The sequence below is a fragment of the Chanodichthys erythropterus genome, chromosome 12, assembly GCF_024489055.1.
Source record: "Chanodichthys erythropterus isolate Z2021 chromosome 12, ASM2448905v1, whole genome shotgun sequence".
Classification (NCBI taxonomy): Eukaryota; Metazoa; Chordata; class Actinopteri; order Cypriniformes; family Xenocyprididae; genus Chanodichthys; species Chanodichthys erythropterus.
Window position 1 is genome coordinate 41107244 of NC_090232.1, and position 25038 is coordinate 41132281.

The following is a 25038-nucleotide window of genomic DNA, read 5'->3' on the forward strand; positions in this document are numbered from 1 at the left end:
AAGCTGAAATAATGTTGGCTAACGGTTTCAGCAGAAGAAAATACCATTGATTAGCAATCTCGTAGCTCACAGTAGGTCTGTCTTTTTATTTATTTTTTTTAGGTTACCGTTCAAAATCAATTTTCCTTTGGATTAAATGAATGTAGTTTTTGATTGGAGTTTAGAAACAAATTTATGAGACCGTTATTGTCAGATTTTCCTGGTGACTTCAAATATGAAATTTAATAGTAAGCTTGGTGAAGAGCTTTGGAGAATTTGACGTTTCAAAGATGGCCGCTGAGTGAAATGACTTGCCTTAAAGGGACTTTGATACGAGATCTTCGTCTTTATTTCTCAGTTTAAAAGTCAAGCCACTTTTGATGCTATTGAAAGTCTGTAATAATAAAAGCATTTTTATCACATCAAATAACAAAAAAGGAACATGTTTAAACATCAATATCCCCAGATTACGTTAAATCCCATTTTGCAGTCATGCACTCACATTTTTTGTTTTTCTTTAAAAACTGTAGTAGTACATGTGAATTTGGCCTGTTAATTCAGTGTGAATATATTTATATTTTGGTAACAAATCATTGTCAAAAAAAAAAAAAAAAATTAGAAAAGACTAAATTAAAATATGTACATGTCATTTTTAAAGCATTAGCTGGTAAAGACAAACACACTGCTGTCTGTCTAAATTCCTGTGCTCCTCCTCCTCCTCCGAGTGACGTATGAAGCCTCCCCTATGGGGAAAAAGGGTTTGTCATGACATTATCATGAAGAAATATATGTTATGATCAATTACATATTTTGTAACCTGGCTCATACCCTTCTCTCCTTTTTCTCCTTTCGTTCCTTTGTTGCCTGGGAGGCCAGGGTTACCAAGAGAACCTCTGGGACCAACTGGACCAGCTGGACCATGAAAACCAGGAAAACCACGTTCACCTGTGTACAACAGTAAAATTACAAGCTGAAACTTAAAACAAATTATATGAGATCTGAACACATGTCAATGCAAACAGACAGTTTAAAGGAATACTCTGGATTAACCCTATAAGCCTGACATACTGTATTAAATAATAGTAAAAAAAATAATAATAAGTTGATCAGCTAATTGAACCTTTTTGGCAATCAAACAAGTAATCTAAAATACATGTGTTTTGTTGAGCATCACATTTGATACTGTACATCAGGCCTTTATGGCTCATATAGTATATAGTGAGAATGAATCTCAAGCTTGTGGAGGAAAAAAACACCCAGGCCCAAACTGAGCAAAAAATGCAATTTACTGATATTTATATGGCCTAAAAGAAAAATGAAATTCTGATAGCTTGTAGTGTAAATCAATGAGATTTTTATAACAGTAGGCTATAGCAGACTATCTGGATAAATTTGAGTTGTAACTTTCTATCTCCCATTAATGTCTTAAAATGATATTTAAATGATCAAAGCTCTGTGGTTTTTATTGTGGGGGCCAAAACATAGAATGCAATGCAATACAATGACAATATAATAATGATGTATCATATTTGATACTCACATTTTAGTTTGATTTTTCTAAAAATGATGTATGGATAGTCAAGCAAACCTAAGTTGCTTCAGTCAGTAAGTGTTCTTCATGAAAAACCTGTTCTTATGTTTACTTCATAAAAATCAGTAAAGATTTCACCGCAAAAAGACACATGAACAACAAACCAAAGGTGGATATTGTGGTTTATAATTACACTAAAATACCTTTTAGTTGTCAAAAAAGTATGAACTATCAATCGTTTGACAGAAAGCATTTTATAGATTATGTACAGCAGGTTATTCTGCAAATTTTTGATCATGTAGATGCCATTGTGTATCAATTACAATAATACGATTGATAGTCTGTTGACGGCAGCTCTGTTAATGCTCTCTATTACCACAGAAAATAATTATAATATCTTTTAATTTATTTTATATTTTAATATACTTGAAACCTTCCAGATGAAGACATGCGAAGCTCATGTTTTCGTTAAAAATATGCAACATTTGTATCTGGAGCTGTAGGTCTAAATCATCTTTTTGTGTAACTTTTCAACTTCTGTTTATGCATTATTATTGAGATCATTTTTATGGATTTGTTTCATTGTGAACAGGATTAAGTCACGTCACTTCCTAGTATCTTCACACAGGTACCAACTGAAGGTCACTAAATTTACTTGCTTTGCTGGCCAGCTTCACAAATACAGCTTGTACCTTTCTCTCCTCTGGATCCCAGATCCCCTTTCTGCCCTGGTGGTCCGATCATACGGTGTTCTGTAGAAACAGTCATTAGTAATTAAAATCATGCATATTAAATGCATAAGAACTTTTCTTTTGAACAAGTTCCTTCTTGCCTCTGATATAGTCCATGATCTCAGTCATGTTGTTGGGTTCTAGAATGATTCCTGGAGGTCCAGGTGGTCCTGAGAGCCCTGGCAAACCTTGAGGTCCATCTGCTCCAGGTGCTCCAATTGGTCCAGGTAATCCAGCTGGTCCTCGTCGTCCCATTGGTCCTGTTGGTCCTATTGGACCTGCAATCGGTATCAAACCACTTTGGTCCCGTAACAGGCCATTAGCTGTGGAAAAATTCAAACACATAAGACTCAATAATTCTTAAATCTAGAAAGGTATCTTGTTTACATTTACCTTGATGCATTTAGTAGACGCTTTTATTCAAAGTGACTTACAAAAGACGAACGAAAGCAATTTGTCAAGAGTCAAGAATATTTGTAATATACAATGCAAGATTTATTAAACTACTATAGAGGGTATGCACGTGACGTCACCGTCGACCCTTACGACTGAGCGGCAACGTTTGTTTTCAGCGTGAATGTCGCGAGAAACGCACAAAACACTTCCAAAACGGGAAAGAGCTTTTTGATTGACTGTACAAATAGCTTTGACACAAAACCTGAGGTATATATTTAAAAACTGCAGAAAGCAACAGAAAAATAAGCAAATGGATCGCTGCAATTCACAGAAACAACTTGACTCCAGCAGAGAAACATGGATTTGCAGTTATCGTTTTGTGTCAAATTGTTGGATTTTGAGGTAAAATCATAACGTATATATTGTATTGTTATATATTATGTTGACAACTCATCAATTAATTATTTTCCATGTTATATTCTGCATAATTCGGTGTTTTTAAATAAACAACACTGATAAAAACTATATTATAAAACTATATGTTTTAGGGCGGGACAATATGACGATATAACATCGATATAAGTGATTACGCGGATTTAGACCTACCGATATTGGAGTTATATAAAATATTCACAGGCAGATTTGCTTTATGTATTTCCCCACCGTCGAAATCAGGCACATATAAATGTCAGGAAACACGACTCCTGCATGTAAATATCCATGGATTAGGTTTATTTGACATGTTATAAGGAACACTTTCAAGTCCAACCTTTAGGGTAATTAGTTAGTTTTAGTCGCGTTTTCGCAGTTTCCTTTATTAAATCCAGTCATGTAGGTTCTTTTGCCACTCAGTCCAGCTGAGGTAGCGCACTTTCAGTCATTGCAAACCCTCTATTAGGAAGCAAACTAGAGAAGAGAAGAGAAGAGAAGAGAAGAGAAGAGAAGAGAAGAGAAGAGAAGAGAAGATTTTTGCGTGTGTGTAAGTGCATTTTAGGTCGTCAAGTAGAGAAACTTACATATAATGTACTCTGCAACCTGTTTAGCGATGACTGGGTGATCCAAATTCTCTTCAGGGCTTGGGTGACCTGCAGAAGAAAACAAACTGCCATTAACTGCTAAAAGATGAAATGCAGTTAATAAACACTCTTCTTACTCTTGATGAACTCCTGAGGCTCTGCACGGATTTGCTGTTGGTTTTCATTCACTGCGTAAGACACTATTCCTCCAGCGCTTCCTGGTGGTCCTTGAGGTCCTGGGGGTCCCGGGGGTCCTGGCAGACCTCTGAAAGCAGCTTCTAAAAACACAAAGGTTTATGCAAATGGGATCATAACCACTCATTTCAATACTAGCAGCTCCTATGTAAAATTAACCTTGATAATATTTGTATGCAGTTATTGTCAACAACTATTCAGATTAGTAGTTGACAGATATTTTCATTACCCAATTCTTAATTTGATATACACCACATGACAAGTCTGGAAAATCTTTCATACCGTTCATCAGGCTCAGCACTCGACCAGCAACTTCCTGAGTGTTAAAGCCATATCCACCTGGCACACCTGGGGGTCCTGGGGGCCCTGGAGGACCAATCAGGTACTGTCTCACCTCATCTCCTATGAATACATCAAAGAATGTGTGGATCCATCAAAATGTGTCATAAAGCACATTAGTTTTTAGTTAGATGTTTATTGAAAGCAAAGAGCAAACCTTAGACCTGTAATAAAAAAGGTTACACTTTATTTCGATGGTCCACTTCAGACATTCTATTAGTAACTTTGCAACTTCATGTCAACTACAAGTCATTAGAGTATTAGTAGACTGTAATTGATTCTTAGGTTAGGGTAAGGTGTTAAGGTTCGGGTAAGTAGAATAAGTTATTTCTAGACAGTAGAACATCTGTTGGGGAGCATTAAAAATAAAGTGTTAGCAGATATTAGGTCTACTAATACTCTAATGAGAGTTTGTTGACATGTAGTTGCATGTAGTTACTTATAGTTAGTAAAAAGTCTAAAGTAGACCTTGAAATAAAGTGAAATCAACAAAAAAATAAAGCCCATAAAAGACAGTCATTGATTATTTCACACTCACTTTGAAGATAATCAATGACACGGTTAGCCAGCGTATCCTCAGAGGATGATCCTGGAGGTCCAGGTGGGCCTGGAGGTCCAGCCAGGTATTCTCTGATGGGTTCACCTACAAAAGACACATTAAATATTACTGTCATGGAGCTTATTTGCCCATTCATCTCTATAACTAGTTAAAGGTGTAATGTGTAGTGGCATTAATCAGAACTGGGACTTCTAAAGATGCTTTTCCACCACAATGCTAGAACGTCAGCAGCTGCTATGCAGTAGTTAAAGGGAAAGTTCACCCAAAAATGAAAATTCACTCATCATTCACTCCCCCTCGTTTTATTCCAAACCTGTAATTTCTTCTGCTGAACAAAAAAGAAGATATTTTGAAGAATGTTGCCAACCGAATCATTTCAGTTCCCATTGACTTCCATAGACATTAGTTGTGCCAGTGACATATTTAACGGGTTAGTTCACCCAAAAATGAAATTAAAGTCATTAAGCCCTCATGTCGTTCCAAACCCATAAGAACTTCGTTCATCTTCAAGATATTTTTGATGAAATCTGAGTTTTCACCTTCATTTAAGGTCCAGAAAAGTAGTAAAGTCATTGTTAAAATAGTCAACATGACTACAGTGGTTCAAACTTAATTTTATGAATTTACAATAATACTTTTTGTGCGTAAAAATTAAACTAAAATTACGGCTTTATTTCAACAATTTCTTCTCTACCATGTCAGTCTCTTAGACACTTCATAACATTAAAGTTGAACCACTGTTGTCACATGGACTATTTAAACATTGTCTTTAATCTGGGCCTTGAATGAATTATACCTTGCTTTCTATGGGGGATAAAAAAAACCTTGGACATCAAAAATATCTTAATTTGTTTTCCGAAGATGAACAAAGGCCTCACGGGTTTGAAACAACATGAAGTACTTAATGACAGAAATTCATTTTTGGGTGAACTAACCCTTTAATTTTTGACAGAAATGAAAACGAGGCTGTGAGGGACAGAAGTACAGAGCGTTCAATGGATTGTACTGTTGTTTAACAACATACAGACTTATGAAACGCCTTTCCAAAAATTTTTCGTAGACAAAAACTTAGTGAGTTATGAAAAATATGTGATCTAGAACCACTACATAGAGCAAGCCATTCTCTCACAGCCTCATTTTCATCTGCGTTAAATACAATATGGTGTCTAACATGACTAAAATCTATTGTATAGATAAAAAAAATTCAATGGAAGTAAATGGGACCCAAAACTGTTTGGTCACAAACATTCTTCAAAATATCTTCTGGGTTCCGCAGCAGAAAAAGTCATACAGGTTTGTAACAACATGAACCCTCATGTCCTTCCAAACCTTTATAACTTTCTTTCAAATGATGATAATTTTTGGGTGAAGTTGGGGGATAGTTCCGACTTCACCTATATTTACATAATAATGAAAAAATGTTGATGCACAGATGTATAAAAACTAAACATATTTACTTCCATTGTAATGGTTTTACTGTAACTGGAGGCTTTTTTTCACATAGATATCTCTTTATAACATGGATATGTGTAAAAACTGTTTAAAGAGCCCTAACAGAGATATATTTTGTTCCATTGTACCTTTTGGACCTTCTGGCCCCATGGGACCCATTGGTCCTTGATGTCCCTGTGGTCCCTGTGGACCCTCAGGTCCTTGTTCTCCACGTGGTCCTGGACCACCTGGCTGTCCTGGAATGCCTGGATTCAAGTAAAATAATGTGAACTCTGCACTATGAAGAAACTTGTATATTCTGTATCATTCAAATCTGAATCACTAACCGATTCCAGGTTCTCCAGGTAATCCAGGTTGGCCTTTTGAAGAAAAAGATGAAACAGAAGTATGCATATAATCCAAAAACATCAGAATGTCACATTTATATATGTGTGATGGAATGTGTCAACCTTACCAGGGAATCCTTGAGGACCAATATCACCTGAACAGAAGACAAACATTAAAAATTTGTCAGGTCCCATGGAAAACAAAATGTTGTATCTATTGTTTATATTGTGTTTTGGATAAACCTTGTGATCCCTTTGGTCCAATGGGTCCAGGAGGCCCAGGCGGTCCAGCAAAGAAGGTTTCTGATCACAAAAACCACAATCAGATAATTTTAAACCATAAATTAATAGGTCTCATCTATCAATCTATCGATCGATATACACTACCGCTCAAAAGTTTGGAACCACTAAGATTTTTTATGTTTTTAAAAGAATTTTCGTCTGCTCACCAAGGCTGCATTTACTTAATTAAAAATACAGTAAAAACAGTAATATAGTGAAATATTATTACAATTTAAAATGACTGTTTTCTATTTGAATATATTTCACAAAGTAATTTATTCTTGTGTTGGCAAAGCTGAATTTTCAGCATCATTAATCCAGTCTTCAGTGTCACAAAAGAACAGTGTTTATTTGAAATCTAATCTTTTGCAACATTATAAATGTCTTTACTGTCACTTTTGATTGATTTAATGCATCCTTGCTGAATAAAAGTATTAATTTCTTTAATTTCTTTTCAAAAAAAAAAAAAAAAAAAATCTTATGACCCCAAACTTTTGAACGGTAGTGTAAAATGTTACAAAAGCTTTGTATTTTAGATAAACACTGTTCTTTTGAACTTTCTATTCATCAAGGAATCCTGAGAAAAATAAGTACACAACTGTTTTCAACATTGAAAATAATAAGAAATGTTTCTTGAGGAACAAATCAGCATATTAGAATGATTTCTGAAGGATCATGTGACACTGAAGACTGGAGTAACGATGCTGAAAATTCAGCTTTGCATCACAGGAATAAATTACTTTGTAAAATATATTCAAATAGAAAACAGATATTTTAAATTGTAAAAATTTTTCACAATATTACTGTTTTTACTGTATTTTTAATTAAATAAATTAAGCCTTGGTGAGCAGACGAAACTTCTTTTAAAAACATTAAAAATCTTACCGATCCCAAACTTTTGAGCGGTAGTGTGTGTGTGTGTATATATATATATATATATATATATATATATATATATATATATATATATATATGCATATCTTAAAACAGTTATAAGGCCACCAAGAATATGTGATTTTTGTATGTGTTGAATCAGTTGTTTAGTTGTTCCATAAATAATAAATTTTAGTTTGGAAGTTGTTGATGAATCCCGTTTTGTTCATAGAAATGTTTGTGCACAGATTTCAATCACAAATTTATTTAGTGAATGAGACCCAATGTCTCAAAGAACCAAGTGTAAATGAACTCTAAAGCATACCTGAAGTGGGTACAAAGCTTCCTGGTTCACCCTTTTCACCAGGAGGACCAGGAGGGCCAGGTTGACCAACACCTGTGGAAAAACAAAATTAAACATTAATACAGTAACATAACAGAAATGCTATCTTGGAGATAAAAAGTCAGACAAAACTGAATTAGGGACTAAGTACCTGGTTGCCCATTGTCACCAGGCGGTCCGGGTGGTCCCGGTGGACCAGGTGGGCCAGTAGGTTCAGCAGCAGCTTCCTCTGTTCAATTTAGATTAAGAGCACGTTAATGATATAAAACTCTTTACAATGTACATTTTTAAAGTGAGCACACTTACTCCCTGCTCTCTCAGAGACTCCAGGCTTCCCATCATCTCCTTTGTCTCCTTTATCTCCCTTTGAACCTGTAGAGATTCAAATGACAGTGAACTAAAACTCTCTGATTTCAATATTTTTCTTTTATAGAAAAAAGTCATCTTATATATATATACTCACCAGTGGCACCCCGTGGCCCTCTCTCTCCTTGATCACCTAATTTAGTAATAAAAATCAACATAATTATCAGCATAAAAACATAATATGTATATTAAAAACTGCCTTCTACCAACCTTTGACCCCAGGTGGCCCAGCAGGTCCTTTATCACCTAAAAATATAATGCAGTAATTTACAAATCTCATAAAGTTATATTTTATTTTATTCACAATAGAATATCTCACTTTCAACATATCAAATGTTGAAAGTGAGACATTTTGAAATGTCATGTCAAATATTGGCTCATTTTGGATTTCATGAGAGCCACACATTACAAAAAAGTTGGGACAGGTAGCAATAAGAGGCGGGAAAAGTTAAATGTAGATATAAGGAACAACTGGAGGACCAATTTGCAACTTATTAGGTCAATTGGCAACATGATTGGGTATAAAAAGAGCCTCTCAGAGTGGCAGTATCTCTCAAGAAGTCAAGATGGGCAGAGGATCACCAATTTCCCCAATGCTGCAGCGAAAAATAGTGGAGCAATATCAGAAAGGAGTTTCTCAGAGAAAAATTGCAAAGAGTTTGAAGTTATCATCATCTAAAGTGCATAATATGGAACAATCCCTGTGCGTAAGGGTCAAGGCCGGAAAACCATACTAGATGCCCGTGATCTTCGGGCCCTTAGACGGCACTGCATCACATACAGGAATGCTACTGTAATGGAAATCACAACATGGGCTCAGGAATACTTCCAGAAAACTTTGTCGGTGAACACAATCCACCATGCCATTCGCTGTTGCCGGCTAAAACTCTATAGGTCAAAAAAGAAGCCATATCTAAACATGATCCAGAAGAGCAGGCGTTTTCTCTGGGCCAAGGCTCATTTAAAATGGACTGTGGCAAAATGGAAAACTGTTCTGTGGTCAGACAAATCAAAATTTGAAGTTCTTTTTGGAAAACTGGGACACCATGTCATCCGGACTAAAGAGGACAAGGACAACCCAAGTTGTTATCAGCGCTCAGTTCAGAAGCCTGCATCTCTGATGGTATGGGGTTGCATGAGTGCGTGTGGCATGGGCAGCTTACACATCTGGAAAGGCACCATCAATGCTGAAAGGTATATCCAAGTTCTAGAACAACATATGCTCCCATCCAGACGTCGTCTCTTTCAGGGAAGACCTTGCATTTTCCAACATGACATCATGGCTGCGTAGAAGAAGGATCCGGGTACTGAAATGACCAGCCTGCAGTCCAGATCTTTCACCCACAGAAAACATTTGGCGCATCATAAAGAGGAAGATGCGACAAAGAAGACCTAAGACAGTTGAGCAACTAGAAGCCTGTATTAGACAAGAATGGGACAACATTCCTATTCCTAAACTTGAGCAACTTGTCTCCTCAGTCCCCAGACATTTGCAGACTGTTATAAAAAGAAGAGCGGATGCCACACAGTGCTAAACATGGTTTGTCCCAACTTTTTTGAGTTGTGTTGATGCCATGAAATTTAAAATCAACTTATTTTTCACTTAAAATGCTACATGTTCTCAGTTTAAAAATTTGATATGTCATCTATGTTGTATTCTGAATAAAATATAAAAAATTGAAACTTCCACATCATTGCATTCTGTTTTTATTCACAATTTGTAGTGTGTCCCAACTTTTTTGGAATCGGGTTTGTATTAATCTGTAAATATTACCTTTAGGCCCAGGTTCTCCTCTCTCTCCCCTAAGTGAAGTTGCCAGTGAAGCTATAATGAAATCATTATAAGATGAATAGCAAACCAATGAATAAATTTTAACTGATTGAAAGTATGATTCTTGCATATGTTCAGCATGAATATATGGTAAACACCTCTAACGGTGTCCGACTGCAGTTCAGATCTGAGGATCTGTTGGATGGTCCTCTGCAGGACCACAGGGTCTTGTGCAGTAGGTGCTGAACCCAGGTTTATAGTGTTATCGGCACGGACACCAGAGATGCGCTCGGCGTATGAAGATTCCAGTGGATCCACAATGTTGACCACCGAGGAGGAGGACAAACGACTGGTTCGAGCAGAGGCTGCGCTTCCTCCACCATCAATAGCGTCCACTCGAGCCTTCAGCTTCCTGACCTCCTCACCTACACAGAGAGAAACATTCATTATAGAGGAAATTGTACAAGTACAAGCTACATCAGTTGGTCTAGACTAGCTTTGACATCTCGAGACATGATGTACCCAGTGTGATGAGACCACAGAGGAGTCCCAGCAGAAGGAGAAGACCAATAATCGATGCTGAAAGCCACTTCCACCACGAGCAGCAGGAACAGAATCCCAGTCCTGTGCCGTCAGACTCATCTTTACGGATCTCTGTTGTGACATTAGAATATGAGTCTGTGAGCAAAACCAGATCTATAATGTCTGCTTCATCATGTTTGTGACAGCATAGATGTTCTGTAATAATTTGAATTTCTATAAGACATATACCTGCATAGGTTGCCTTGTCTTTCGTTGAGGCTTTGGAAGCTGGAAGCACATAAATGTTGGTTTTATTGATTGTAATTTAAGCGAGAATTCAGTAATTAATGAAATAATAACCAGTAAGTGAATTTTTCTGAATGTACCAGTGGTGGTTTCCATGCTGCTCGAGATCATCTTTTTCTCCCTCTTGAGTGAATCTTCTGAAAATGTATCTGTAACATAAAAAACATTTCCACAAAATAAATAAATAAATAAATAAAGTAAATTAATCATGCAATTTTTCAATCATAATAAATGTATTTTATGTTTATTTTAAAAATATACACTCAGTTAAAAGGTTTGTGGTCTGTAAGTCGTAAAAGTTTTTACTTTTCAATTTGAATATATTTTAAAATGTAATTTATTCCTGTGATCAAAGCTGAATTTCAGCATCATTACTTCAGTCTTCAGTGTCACATGATCCTTCAGAAATCATTCTAATATGATGATTTGATGCTCAAGAAACATTTCTTATAATTATCAATGTTGCAAACAGTTTTTGCTGCTTAATATTGTTGTGGAAACCATGATACTTTTTTTCAGGGTTCTTTGATGAATAAAAAGTTCAGCATTTATTTGAAATAAAAAAAATCTCTTGTAACATTACAAATGTCTTTTAAGATGTCTTTTTTTGATGTCTTCTGCAAGGTTGTATGGCGGTTCAATGAACATCTATATCGGATATGCCGAAGACGCCAAAAAAAGACATCTTAAAAACTTTCATTCTGGCTCCTCGGTGGACGTCAACGTATGACTTGTGACAAAGACATTGAAAAAACGTCTTCTGGACATATCTTTGTTCAGTGGGCAGCTGTGATGCCTGGTTACTGGTTTAAACTTAAACAGGTTTGTAAAAGATTTTTGGGTTAATAACTTCAACAATTGATTGTCAATTTAGTTTAGAATACAATGAACCAATTAGAACCCAGTTTAGATCAGATAGCTGCTAATGGTGGATATATTTATTTATGTAATAAAACATGTTTTCGTAGTTTGTGTTGTCCCTTATCAGTGCAAAATTATCACAAATTAAAAAGGATTCATGCCAATATTGTCAAAAACCCCACTTTTTTAGAGCGTTTTGGAGGGCAGTGTAAATTTAGGACAATGCTGAAAGAGCCATTCTGTACTAATGTGAATGTGTCATGGAAAGATTCATTCAAACTATAATCTCACATAGCTAGATCTGTGTATAGTCTACAGTCTCAAACATGTTGAGACATCTCACTTTCAGTGTTATGTAGGCTATGTTAGGTGCGCACGAGTGCGAGCACGACCAATAAGTAGCTGGCTGCAGTTCACATAGCGGCCACCAGTGTCGCTAATAACATGTTTTTCTGAATTTTACATATAGCTCTTTTAATTCTATGAGTGATAAAAATGTTTTCCACACTCACCTTTTCCTTTTCTTTTGGTTGTGGTTAGCTTGTCCATTCCATGTTAACTACTGTAAAGCAAAGTTTTACAGTACATTACATTTTTTTCTTTACATTTTGTAAGCATGTCGGTGCTATAGATTAACATAATTAACACAAAATGCTTCTCAAAGAATACAAGCAAAAGAGAAAATGGGCAACAAGGGACTGTTATTCCAAATGCATCATGATTTCACATATCCTTAGTGTTTGAGAAATTGATCTACAGTACATTAAAGTATCATTTGAGCTACCATTAAACATTTAAATCTTTAAACATGTGGCTGTCTATATGCTTTTTACAATATGCAACACTCTTAAAGGTTACATTAAGAACCACAAAGAGTTCAATGCCTAATACCTGATTTATTTAAGTTTTAAGAACCTAGACACTAATACACTGATTTAGCAACCTATAATTTAACCAGATAAGAACCAAATAACTCTACTTAACAGAATGTTTTTTGCTGAACCGAAGGTGCAAATGCACAAATTAGTATTGAAATAACATGTAGTACAAAAGCACATTTGTGAAACAACAAAATCATCAGAAAACAGACTTTATCTTTGAACCAGCTCAGAATAAATTGACACTTACCAGTCGTTGTATTTTAGTCGTTGTCAAATGGTCTGTCTTGCATCAACACACTGATGTTTTTCAATTCAAGTTCAATCAGCACCCCTTATCAAAAGATTTTTCATCTTGAATTTCAAGCCTTCTTATCACATCTGAAGCCAACAAGTTTAAGCCTGAAGTTCTCCTAAAAGCAGCTATAGTCTATAAAAAATTATTTTATGGTGAAGTAAATACTGTGGGGGAAAAAAAATCTAATGTAATTTTTACATGAAAATGTTAGTTCAGGCAAGAATTAAAAAAACTAAGTTAATTCTATATTAGTACTCAATTTAAACTTGTAGAAATTAAAGTGTAAATATCAACATTATAAAATTAAGTAAAACTATCAACCTTTCTGATACTGGTGTTCCCATCATGCACTGGGCCTGGAATAATTAATGAGGTTGATTTTTTGCTGTTTTCCAGCTGTATTTACAATGTTTTATCATTGCTTTTGTGGTTATGTTTAGTAACTTGCCATTTTGTGACATTTGGAGTTCATTTTCTACTCACATTCATACTCAAAATCACCCCCATTGAATGTTACCATCATTGTGTGTTGTGTACCAAATATTGAGGTCTCTGTCTTCACATTATTTTTTATATGTTGATGTGATGTTTAATTTCTACCTGTTGTATTACCTATTTTGATATTTATAATCAAAGCATGGGCTTTAAAAACATGGTTTAATACTATTTTATGTAATGTATTGCAAAAGAAATTTCATCTCTGTAAAAATGATTTAACCTCTTGCTGGCCAAGTTAAAAGTACTTATTTTGTTTGTTAATTTTACTTAACTTAGTTGAGTTATTTAAATCCTTTTTTTTTTCAATGCTCTACCTCTGACACATAATTGCTTACAGGTTTGAAATTCAATTATTTCTGTGTTTACTGTCAAAGGTCATCTCTATGATTAGGTCTTTTATTTCTTACATGCATTAGAAGTCTTGGTGATACTTAAAAGTAAAAATCAGTCTCCTTAGGTTCTTAGGGCTTTTGGAGCATCCCAACAACTTTGTAATAATAATAATAATAATAATAATAATAATATTACTAAATAATACCAATAATAATTCATTTCAATTTATTTGTTGTTAGAAAAGTGAGTTTAAACGTACATTTTTGTATGTTTTTAAATGAGAATATTCACTGACGGCAGGTTTAGAGAATGAAATTGAAATAAAGTCAGCAATAAACTGAAAGGAACAAAATTAAATAAAAATTAAATAAAATGCAACAAAACTCTGATATAGTCAATGAATGAGTAAATAAAAATAATAATAAAATGTAAAAAATAATTACATTGTTAAAATAAAAAATAATTACATAATTATTTTTTATTTTTAATAATGTAATTATTTTAACAATGTAATTATTTTTTACATTTTATTATTATTTACTCATTCATTGACTACTTCTTCTCAGTTTATTGCTGACTTTATTTCAATTTCATTCTCTAAATATTGTCAAACCTTTAAAAACATACAAAAATGTAAAAAAAAAATTGCATTGATAAAGCTGGTCTTGTACTGTAGGATCACAGTGCTGCTGTAATCAATAATGTAAATCTAACTCAGAGATTGGGCTCTAAATGAGTTCAGTGATTCAGGTCAAATAACGATTATGTACAAACATAACCAACAACACCTGATCATCTTTGAACTTTGCTTTTCTTGTTGGTTTTAATGCAGTTAAAAATGCCCAAACAATACTTAATATTAAAAAGGCAAGGGTCAAGAGCTCAAATAAAACAAACCCTGACCTCGATGATGTTAACTTAAAAATTGTGATTTTCTCCTTTGGTGATTCTGCTTGTTATCATCAGGTGTCTTCAATAATGGTCAATCATCACTCAATTAAACACTTATTCATCTCATTATTGCTTCAGTGAGAGGAATAAAAATAAGGCAGGACTTTTACTCTCTGACCCCTGGATTACCCACTTCTGATTGTAAGAAACCATCAATGTTTTTGGGAAACGCAGCCCTGAGGTGTAAAGTCCAGGAGTCAGAAAGTAAAAGTCCTGCCATATTTTTTATTCCACCCACTGAAGCGGTGTTAAAGTTCATGAGATAATTAAATGATTAATTGAGGGATGACTGACCATTATTGAAGACACCTGATGATAACAAGCAGAATCACCAAAGGAGAAAATCACAATTTTAAAGCCACCATCATGGAGATGAGTGTTTGCTTTAGTTGGGCTCTTGACCCTTGATTTTTTAATATTAGATTTAGTTTGAATCTGCGGTAACTGAGTTATACCAGCCAGAAAAGCAAAGAAAGAAAGATGATCAGGTGGTGTTGGTTATGTTTTTAATAATCATTATTGCAGTGCATTTCTGGGAGCCACCAATCAAACTTCATAAATTATGAGCTTAAATGTCTTAGTAATTTCCTTTATTGTCACTATTTATTTGATTATGTGACTTTTTAGTAGCTTGTTTTCTAATGTGATCCGTTTATCAGAATATGTTGCTTGTCACCATCGTTGAGATTCACAGGCTCATTCTTGATGTCTGTGTGCCTAAACGAAAGCTTTTTTTTTTTGTCCTTCAGATTATATTGATAAAGCCGATCTTCTGCTGTAGAATCACAGTGCTGCTGTAATCTATATATATATATATATATATATATATATATATATATATATATATATATATATATATATATATATATATAAATATAAATATATATAAATATATAAATATAAATATATATAAATATATATATATATATATATATATATATATATATATATATATATATATATAAAATATTATATATATATAATTATCAGAGATTTGGCTCTAAATGAGTTAAGGTCAAATAACGATTATGTAAAAACATAACCAACACCACCTGATATTTTTTTTATTTTAATGTCTGGATGTTATCCAGTGACAACAGACCAAACAAAATCCAAAGTTAAAAAGTCAAGGGTCAAGAGCCCAACTAAGGCAAACACTCATCTCCACGATGGTGGCTTAAAAATTGTGATTTTCTCCTTTGGTGATTCTGCTTGTTATCATCAGGTGTCTTCAATAATGGTCAGTCATCCCTCAATTAATCACTTAATTATCTCATTAACTTTAACACTGTTTCAGTGGGTGGAATAAAAAATATGGCAGGACTTTTACTTTCTGACCCCTGGACTTTACACCTCTGCTTTATTGAGATCTCTCTCTTAATAATAATCTGTTATAGAATGCATTGCAGTATCAAGCATGTCACATTGTTGAGATTTATATTCCTTTGATGGTCTTTGGTAGGAAAGGTGTTTGAGAAGACCTGCAGCAGTCAACCTGAAGCTTTCACTTGCACACCCACTGAAGCTAAGCCGGGTTGAGCTCAGTCTCTATCTGGATGGGAAACCTCCTGGGACACTGGGTAGCTGCTGGAAGAGGTGTTAGAGATGCCAATGGGTCTGATCAACCTGAGGCTTAAGTGGGTCCTAATGCCCCAGTGCAGTCGCAATAAGCTGTACTGTATAAAGGGTGTCATCCTGGTGTAAAATAGTCCCTACAGCACATCACATACTGCCCAACGCCCCCGTACAGTCACAATAAACTGTACTGAATAAAGGGTTAAACTACATCACACAATCACCTTTGTTTCTGGTTTCTTTACAACAAATGATGTGTTTTGGTACACTTAAGATCTCGTAAAGGAACAAAACTGACTGTCATTGAAATCTCATCACAAAACCAACATCTTGAATTGTTTCAAACTTGACTGTCGTTGAAATCTCACAATTGAACAAAACTGACATCATCAAGATCTCGTAACCGAACAAAAATCGTCTGTCACTGAAATCTCATAACAGAATAAAACAGACCGACATTGAAATCTCGTAACAGTCTCATAATGTATTGCAGAGTTGTAAAGTCCAGGAGTCAGACAGTAAAAGTCCTGCCATATTTTTCATTCCACACACTGAAACAGTGTTAAAGTTAATGAGATAATTAAGTGATTAATTTAGTGATGATTGAGCATTATTGAAGACACCTGATGATAACAAGCAGAATCACCAAAGGAGAAAATCACAATTTTAAAGCCACCATCATGGAGATGAGTGTTTGGGCTCTTGACCCTTGATTTTTTTAATGTTAGATTTTGTTTGGGTTGTTGTAAATGAGTCAAAACAGCCAGACAAGCAAAGAGAAAAGATGATCAGGTGGTGTTGATTATGTTATCACATAATCGTTATTTGACTTGAATCACTAAACTCATCTAGAGCCCAATTTCTGAGTTAGGTTTGCTTTATTGATTACAGCAGCACTGAGATTCTACAGTAGAGTTGTGATGTTCGCGAACGAACCGATTCTTTTGAACGGTTCATAAACATGAACGATCCCCACAACCCTATCAGAACAGAAATGCAACCCATTTTTGGTCACAATCCACTATTTGAGAAGCACTACTGTATACTGACAGTATTTATTGGATTTTATAATAAGGCTCCATTTGTAGACATTAGATAACTACATTAGTTAACATGAACTAACAATGAAGAATATTTTAGTAAGCTTGAGGCTTTTTTTTTTCTTTAACTAGGTTAGTATTAGTTTTTTGTGACATTGAATTTGGTGATTTATAAAATTGAATTATAGAATTATAAAACTTAATTCAAAGCAAAAATAACTATACTGTGATGTATATTGTTATTGTGAAATAAAATTACTCATATCGGGATATATTAGCGTACGCTAGCAAAAGTCATTTTAAAGTTCAGATCAGATAGAAATAGCACCTTAAGCTAAAAAAAAAAAAAAGATTTCTTTTTTACACTGGGTTTTGCAGACAATTATGGTCCAACACTGTTGAGCTATAATTTGAATATGTTTTTACTGTGCCAGTCTTTTATTATGGTTTTAGCTATTTTATATTAACCCTCCATTAAATGACACAATCACAGAATGAACTGGAAAATGAGTTGGCACTTTACTTGACGGTCAGACTTTCTTTTTTTTTTTTTTTTCGAGTGGGCTTTTCTTGGCGAACAAGACTTCCAGACCAGTCTGACTAAGTGAGACTATCAGCTCCCCTCGGCTCCCCTTCCCGGCTGGAGGGGAGCCGTTCTTTCTGTTGTTCTTTTTTCCTATGCGTGTTTCACACAGATGCACACAAATGAGCTCCTCCGCGAGACAGAACAGTTATAGGGGGAGGGGCGCACCCAGCGCAGGCCAACCCTTTATAGCGTGGTGATGATATTAGTTATTAGTTGTGCACGCATCCTTCACGTGAGTACTCCAGTGGAAAAAATTGCATTTTGTGTTCATTTAAAACTTCTTTTAAAAACATTAAAAATGTTCTTTTGTGATACTGTTCTTGTATTGAAATTTTTCACTAAAAGCTGTTTTACACAGACATTCATTGCAGCCCACTTTGTTATTGTTCATTGACTTGAAGGGGCTGATGTCCTATTTGCAAAGTTTACAGTAGTAAGAGTATGTAATATGTAGATATTGTTTTCTATCAAAATGTTCTTGTGTGATAACAATGTTCTTGTGTGGAAGTGTTTGTAGTAAAAGCTGTTTTGCACAGAAATTCATTGCAGCCGGCTTTGTTTTTTATGTTTATTTGTGAGTAGGTATTGTATGAATAAGTCAACGTAGCTTTACACACACACACACACACACACACACACACACACACACACACACACACACACACACACACACACACACACACACACTTTGTACTAAAGGTAAATCCAAAATAGTGATGTCACTGTCTAAGCAGAGGGATTTGTGCAACCCTATGGAATATAGTCCACACATGACAAATGAGGTAATAATCAATATTTCAGAATAATTCAAACTCAGATATTGGTGTGTGATATCCGAGTTAGAGAATTATTTGACTACAAATCTCACCTCATCATTCCTCCCAGTGATTATTTCCAGGATAAAATGAGATGATGCCCCCAAGCTGGCTTCTTAAAACTGACTAAATATTTAAAAAGAGCCGTTCTTTTGCTCTTTGAAAGGAACAGATCGCGAAGATTCGGATCCCCTCAAAGAGCCATAAATCCCATCACTATCCTACAGCAGAAGATCAGCCTTTTCAATACAATTCAAAGGAATTCACAAACTTTTTCTGATAAAAAAAAAAGTTGTTTCTTTTAGGCACACACAGACATCAAGAATCAGCCTGTGAATCTCAACAGTGGTGACCATCAAAAAGCATGTTGTATTCTGGGAGCCACCAATCAAAATTCATCCATGGCTCCCATCATGCATTGCTGCATGAATAAATTATGAGCTTAATTGTCTTAGTAATTTCTTTTATTTTCACTATTTTTATTTTTTATGTGACTTTTTAGTAGCTTGTTTTCTACATTTCAGAGTTGATCTGTTTATCAGAATATGTTGCTTGTCACCGTTGTCGAGATTCACAGGCTGATTCTTGATGTCTGTGTGTTGCTAAAAGAAAGTTTTTTTCCCCTTCAGAACATCTTTTGAGAAATCTTCAGATTGTATTGAAAAAGCTGAACTTATGCTGTCGAATCACAGTGCTGCTGTAATCAAAAATGTAAATCTAACTCAGAGATTGAGCTCTAAATGAGTTCAGTGATTCAGGTCAAATAACAATTATGTGGAAACATAACCAACACCACCTTATAATTTTATTATTTACTTGTCTGGATGTTATAATAAAAAAATAAAATATTAAACATCAAGGGTCAAGAGCCCAACTAAAGCAAACACTCATCTCCACGATGGTGGCTTAAAAATTGTGATTTTCTCCCTTGGTGATTCTGCTTGTTATCATCAGGTGTCTTCAATAATGGTCAGTCATCCCTCAATTAATCACTTAATTATCTCATTAACTTTAACACCGCTTCAGTGGGTGGAATAAAAAATATGGCAGGACTTTTACTTTCTGACCCCTGGACTTTACACCTCTGCTGTATTGAGATCTCTCTCTTAATAATAATCTGTTATAGAATGCATTGCGGTATCAAGCATGTCACCATTGTAGAGATTTATATTCCTTTGAGGGTCTTTGGTAGGAAAGGTGTTTGAGAAACCTTAAAGCGGTCAACCTGAAGCTTTCACTTGCACACCCACTGAAGCTAAGTCGGGTTGAGCTCAGTGTCTATCTGCATGGGAAACCTCCTGGGACACTGGGTAGCTGCTGGAAGAGGTGTTAGAGATGCCAATGGGTCTGATCAACCTGAGGCTTAAGTGGGTCTTAACACCCCAGTGCAGTCGCAATAAGCTGTACTGTATAAAGGGTGACACCCTGGTATAAAATAGCCCCTACAGCACATCACATACTGCCCAACGCCCCCGTACAGTTGCCATAAACTACTGAATAAAGGGTTAAAATAAACCCCAGGAAATAAGGGGTGTAACCCTGGGGCAAAAATAATCCCTACATTACACACATACTATGTTACATTCACATCACAAATTATATAATGCTATATATAAAACTTAAATGGAAGCTCTCAATTTTTTTTCATTATTATTTGTAATGTTTATGAAAGTTTCATGTGCTCATCAAGTCTGCACTTATTTGATCAAACATAGAGAAAAAACATTTATATTGTGAAATATTACAATTTAAAGAAATGTTTTTTTTTAACACACTTTAAAACACTTTCAAAACACTTTTGCACCCGCAATTAATGTTGAAAAAATGTTGAAATTTCAACAACAAAAAGTTAATGGTAATGGCATTGAATCAGGGTTACAAAGTGATGTTGGTTCAACATCATTCTTGCACTCTCAGAAAATGAAACACAACTACAACTGACTTAAAACCACACAGCCTGAAATCAACTGAAGATAAAAGAAGACAATAAATCTCTCAAGATCTCAGCAGAAGTTCTTTTTGAGAATTAACAAAGTTTTAGATGTTGATGTTTTATTGAAAATGTTTGTTCACCATTTTGGTGGTCAGTGTTTCCTTTAGTTGGGCAGTTCGTGGTCTTTGTAACGGTGTTTACTAAAACAGAATTGGTTGCAAAAATTAATTAAATAACAGAAATAAAATGATCCAGTGGAATAGAGCATAAAGCAGAGCAGTTTGTTAATTTTGTTCCTGAACAAAAGTGTTTCTTTGTTATTAAAATTTTATATTCATCAATAACATGTTCTTGCCACAGAAAAGATGCATTATGACACACACAGACATCAAGAATCAGTATATGAATCTCTACAATGGTGACATGCTTCAAGCCACAATGCATTCTGGGTGCATCCTTACATTGCGTATGAATCTCAACAATGGTGACATGCTTCATGCTGCAAATTCTTGATGTCTGTGTGTGAGGAAGTTTTGCAAGAGTTTTAAAGTGTTTAGTGTATAACGTGTTTGAAATTCATTCAGATTATCTGATTAAAATTGTGTTGGGTCTTTAAATGAATCGCAATAAAACAAAGTTAGTAAGCTCTTGTTCATTTTAAAAAAGATCAGTGAATAAACCTTCTACACTATGATTATATTCTTATCATGAAGCAGCCACAGCATCAATTATTATTATTTTTTTTTTTGTTATAACAAACTCAGTTACAGCAGCCAAAAAAACCCTTTAACATTATAAAGACAAGTCAAAATACCCAACTAAAGTATACACTGATCACCATGGTGGTAACATAAAAATGGATTTAATAATAAGAGCTTCTGTATATGGAGTTGTTTAATGCTCTGCTGAGATCTGAACAGATTTGATGTCTTCTTTTATCTAAGGCTGAGGCTGAACTCAGTTCTAGAGTTTTCAATTTTTTCTGTTCTTGTTGTTTCTCTTTCCTTTGTTCATTCTGCTTGTTAACAGCAGCTATCTTCAATAATTCTCAATCATCACTTAATTAATTACTTAATTATCTCATTAACTGATTCGGTGTTACATTTAACAGCCTGTAGTATTCACTCTGAACTATGTTCATTTCATCTGGGCTAAACCATGTGGGGCCTACATGTGCTGGCTGTGAGGCATCCCACCAACGGGACAATCGTGACAGTTAAGAGGTTAAGCCATGAACCAAGCCAATCAGCTACGAGGTGAATCATAACATTACAAACTCTGATTTGAAGCAAAACAGTTTTTGAAAATCAGTTTTTGAAAAAGCTACAAGATTCTGTACTCAACAGCTTAGTAGAGGGAAAGAACTACAATCCCATGAAGCATTGCGAACAGCATCATCAAAATAACTATGGAGAAATATAAAGCTACTCATTTATGAATGTAATTATATATATAAAATATTTTAAGTTTATTTGAAAATATGCATACGTACACAAATATTTCAGTATTTTGAGAGCATAGGGAGAACCACTCATTCACAGTGCCTAATGGGAGTTGGCAGTGCTAAAGAGCTATTATGGCGAAAGTTGCTTTTTTTTATTCTGATTGGTGTGATTGTACAGCATCATGGGTAATGTAGGTTTTAACCACTTAAACATGATTATTTTAAAAAATAAGCTGAAATAATGTTGGCTAATGGCTTCAGCAGAAGAAAATACCATTGATTAACAATCTCGTAGCTCACAGTAGGTCTGTCTTTTTATTTATTTTTTTTAGGTTACCATTCAAAATCAATTTTCCTTTGGATTAAATGAATGTAGTTTTTGATTGGAGTTTAGAAACAAATTTATGAGACCGTTATTGTCAGATTTTCCTGGTGACTTCAAATATGAAATTTAATAGTAAGCTTGGTGAAGAGCTTTGGAGAATTTGACGTTTCAAAGATGGCCGCTGAGTGAAATGACTTGCCTTAAAGGGACTTTATTTCTCAGTTTAAAAGTCAAGCCACTTTTGATGCTGTTGAAAGTCTGTAATAATAAAAGCATTTTTAGCACATCAAATAACAAAAAAGGAACATGTTTAAACATCAATATCCCCAGATTACGTTAAATCCCATTTTGCAGTCATGCACTCACATTTTTTGTTTTTCTTTAAAAACTGTAGTAGTACATGTGAATTTGGCCTGTTAATTCAGTGTGAATATATTTATATTTTGGTAACAAATCATTGTCAAAAAAAAAAAAAAATGAAAATTAGAAAAGACTAAATTAAAATATGTACATGTCATTTTTAAAGCATTAGCTGGTAAAGACAAACACACTGCTGTCTGTCTAAATTCCTGTGCTCCTCCTCCTCCGAGTGACGTATGAAGCCTCCCCTATGGGGAAAAAGGGTTTGTCATGACATTATCATGAAGAAATATATGTTATGATCAATTACATATTTTGTAACCTGGCTCATACCCTTCTCTCCTTTTTCTCCTTTCGTTCCTTTGTTGCCTGGGAGGCCAGGGTTACCAAGAGAACCTCTGGGACCAACTGGACCAGCTGGACCATGAAAACCAGGAAAACCACGTTCACCTGTGTACAACAGTAAAATTACAAGCTGAAACTTAAAACAAATTATATGAGATCTGAACACATGTCAATGCAAACAGACAGTTTAAAGGAATACTCTGGATTAACCCTATAAGCCTGACATACTGTATTAAATAATAGTAAAAAAAATAATAATAAGTTGATCAGCTAATTGAACCTTTTTGGCAATCAAACAAGTAATCTAAAATACATGTGTTTTGTTGAGCATCACATTTGATACTGTACATCAGGCCTTTATGGCTCATATAGTATATAGTGAGAATGAATCTCAAGCTTGTGGAGGAAAAAAACACCCAGGCCCAAACTGAGCAAAAAATGCAATTTACTGATATTTATATGGCCTAAAAGAAAAATGAAATTCTGATAGCTTGTAGTGTAAATCAATGAGATTTTTATAACAGTAGGCTATAGCAGACTATCTGGATAAATTTGAGTTGTAACTTTCTATCTCCCATTAATGTCTTAAAATGATATTTAAATGATCAAAGCTCTGTGGTTTTTATTGTGGGGGCCAAAACATAGAATGCAATGCAATACAATGACAATATAATAATGATGTATCATATTTGATACTCACATTTAAGCTTGATTTTTCTAAAAATGATGTATGGATAGTCAAGCAAACCTAAGTTGCTTCAGTCAGTAAGTGTTCTTCATGAAAAACCTGTTCTTATGTTTACTTCATAAAAATCAGTAAAGATTTCACAGCAAAAAGACACATGAACAACAAACCAAAGGTGGATATTGTGGTTTATAATTACACTAAAATACCTTTTAGTTGTCAAAAAAGTATGAACTATCAATCGTTTGACAGAAAGCATTTTATAGATTATGTACAGCAGGTTATTCTGCAAATTTTTGATCATGTAGATGCCATTGTGTATCAATTACGATAATACGATTGATAGTCTGTTGACGGCAGCTCTGTTAATGCTCTCTATTACCACAGAAAATAATTATAATATCTTTTAATTTATTTTATATTTTAATATACTTGAAACCTTCCAGATGAAGACATGCGAAGCTCATGTTTTCGTTAAAAATATGCAACATTTGTATCTGGAGCTGTAGGTCTAAATCATCTTTTTGTGTAACTTTTCAACTTCTGTTTATGCATTATTATTGAGATCATTTTTATGGATTTGTTTCATTGTGAACAGGATTAAGTCACGTCACTTCCTAGTATCTTCACACAGGTACCAACTGAAGGTCACTAAATTTACTTGCTTTGCTGGCCAGCTTCACAAATACAGCTTGTACCTTTCTCTCCTCTGGATCCCAGATCCCCTTTCTGCCCTGGTGGTCCGATCATACGGTGTTCTGTAGAAACAGTCATTAGTAATTAAAATCATGCATATTAAATGCATAAGAACTTTTCTTTTGAACAAGTTCCTTCTTGCCTCTGATATAGTCCATGATCTCAGTCATGTTGTTGGGTTCTAGAACGATTCCTGGAGGTCCAGGTGGTCCTGAGAGCCCTGGCAAACCTTGAGGTCCATCTGCTCCAGGTGCTCCAATTGGTCCAGGTAATCCAGCTGGTCCTCGTCGTCCCATTGGTCCTGTTGGTCCTATTGGACCTGCAATCGGTATCAAACCACTTTGGTCCCGTAACAGGCCATTAGCTGTGGAAAAATTCAAACACATAAGACTCAATAATTCTTAAATCTAGAAAGGTATCTTGTTTAC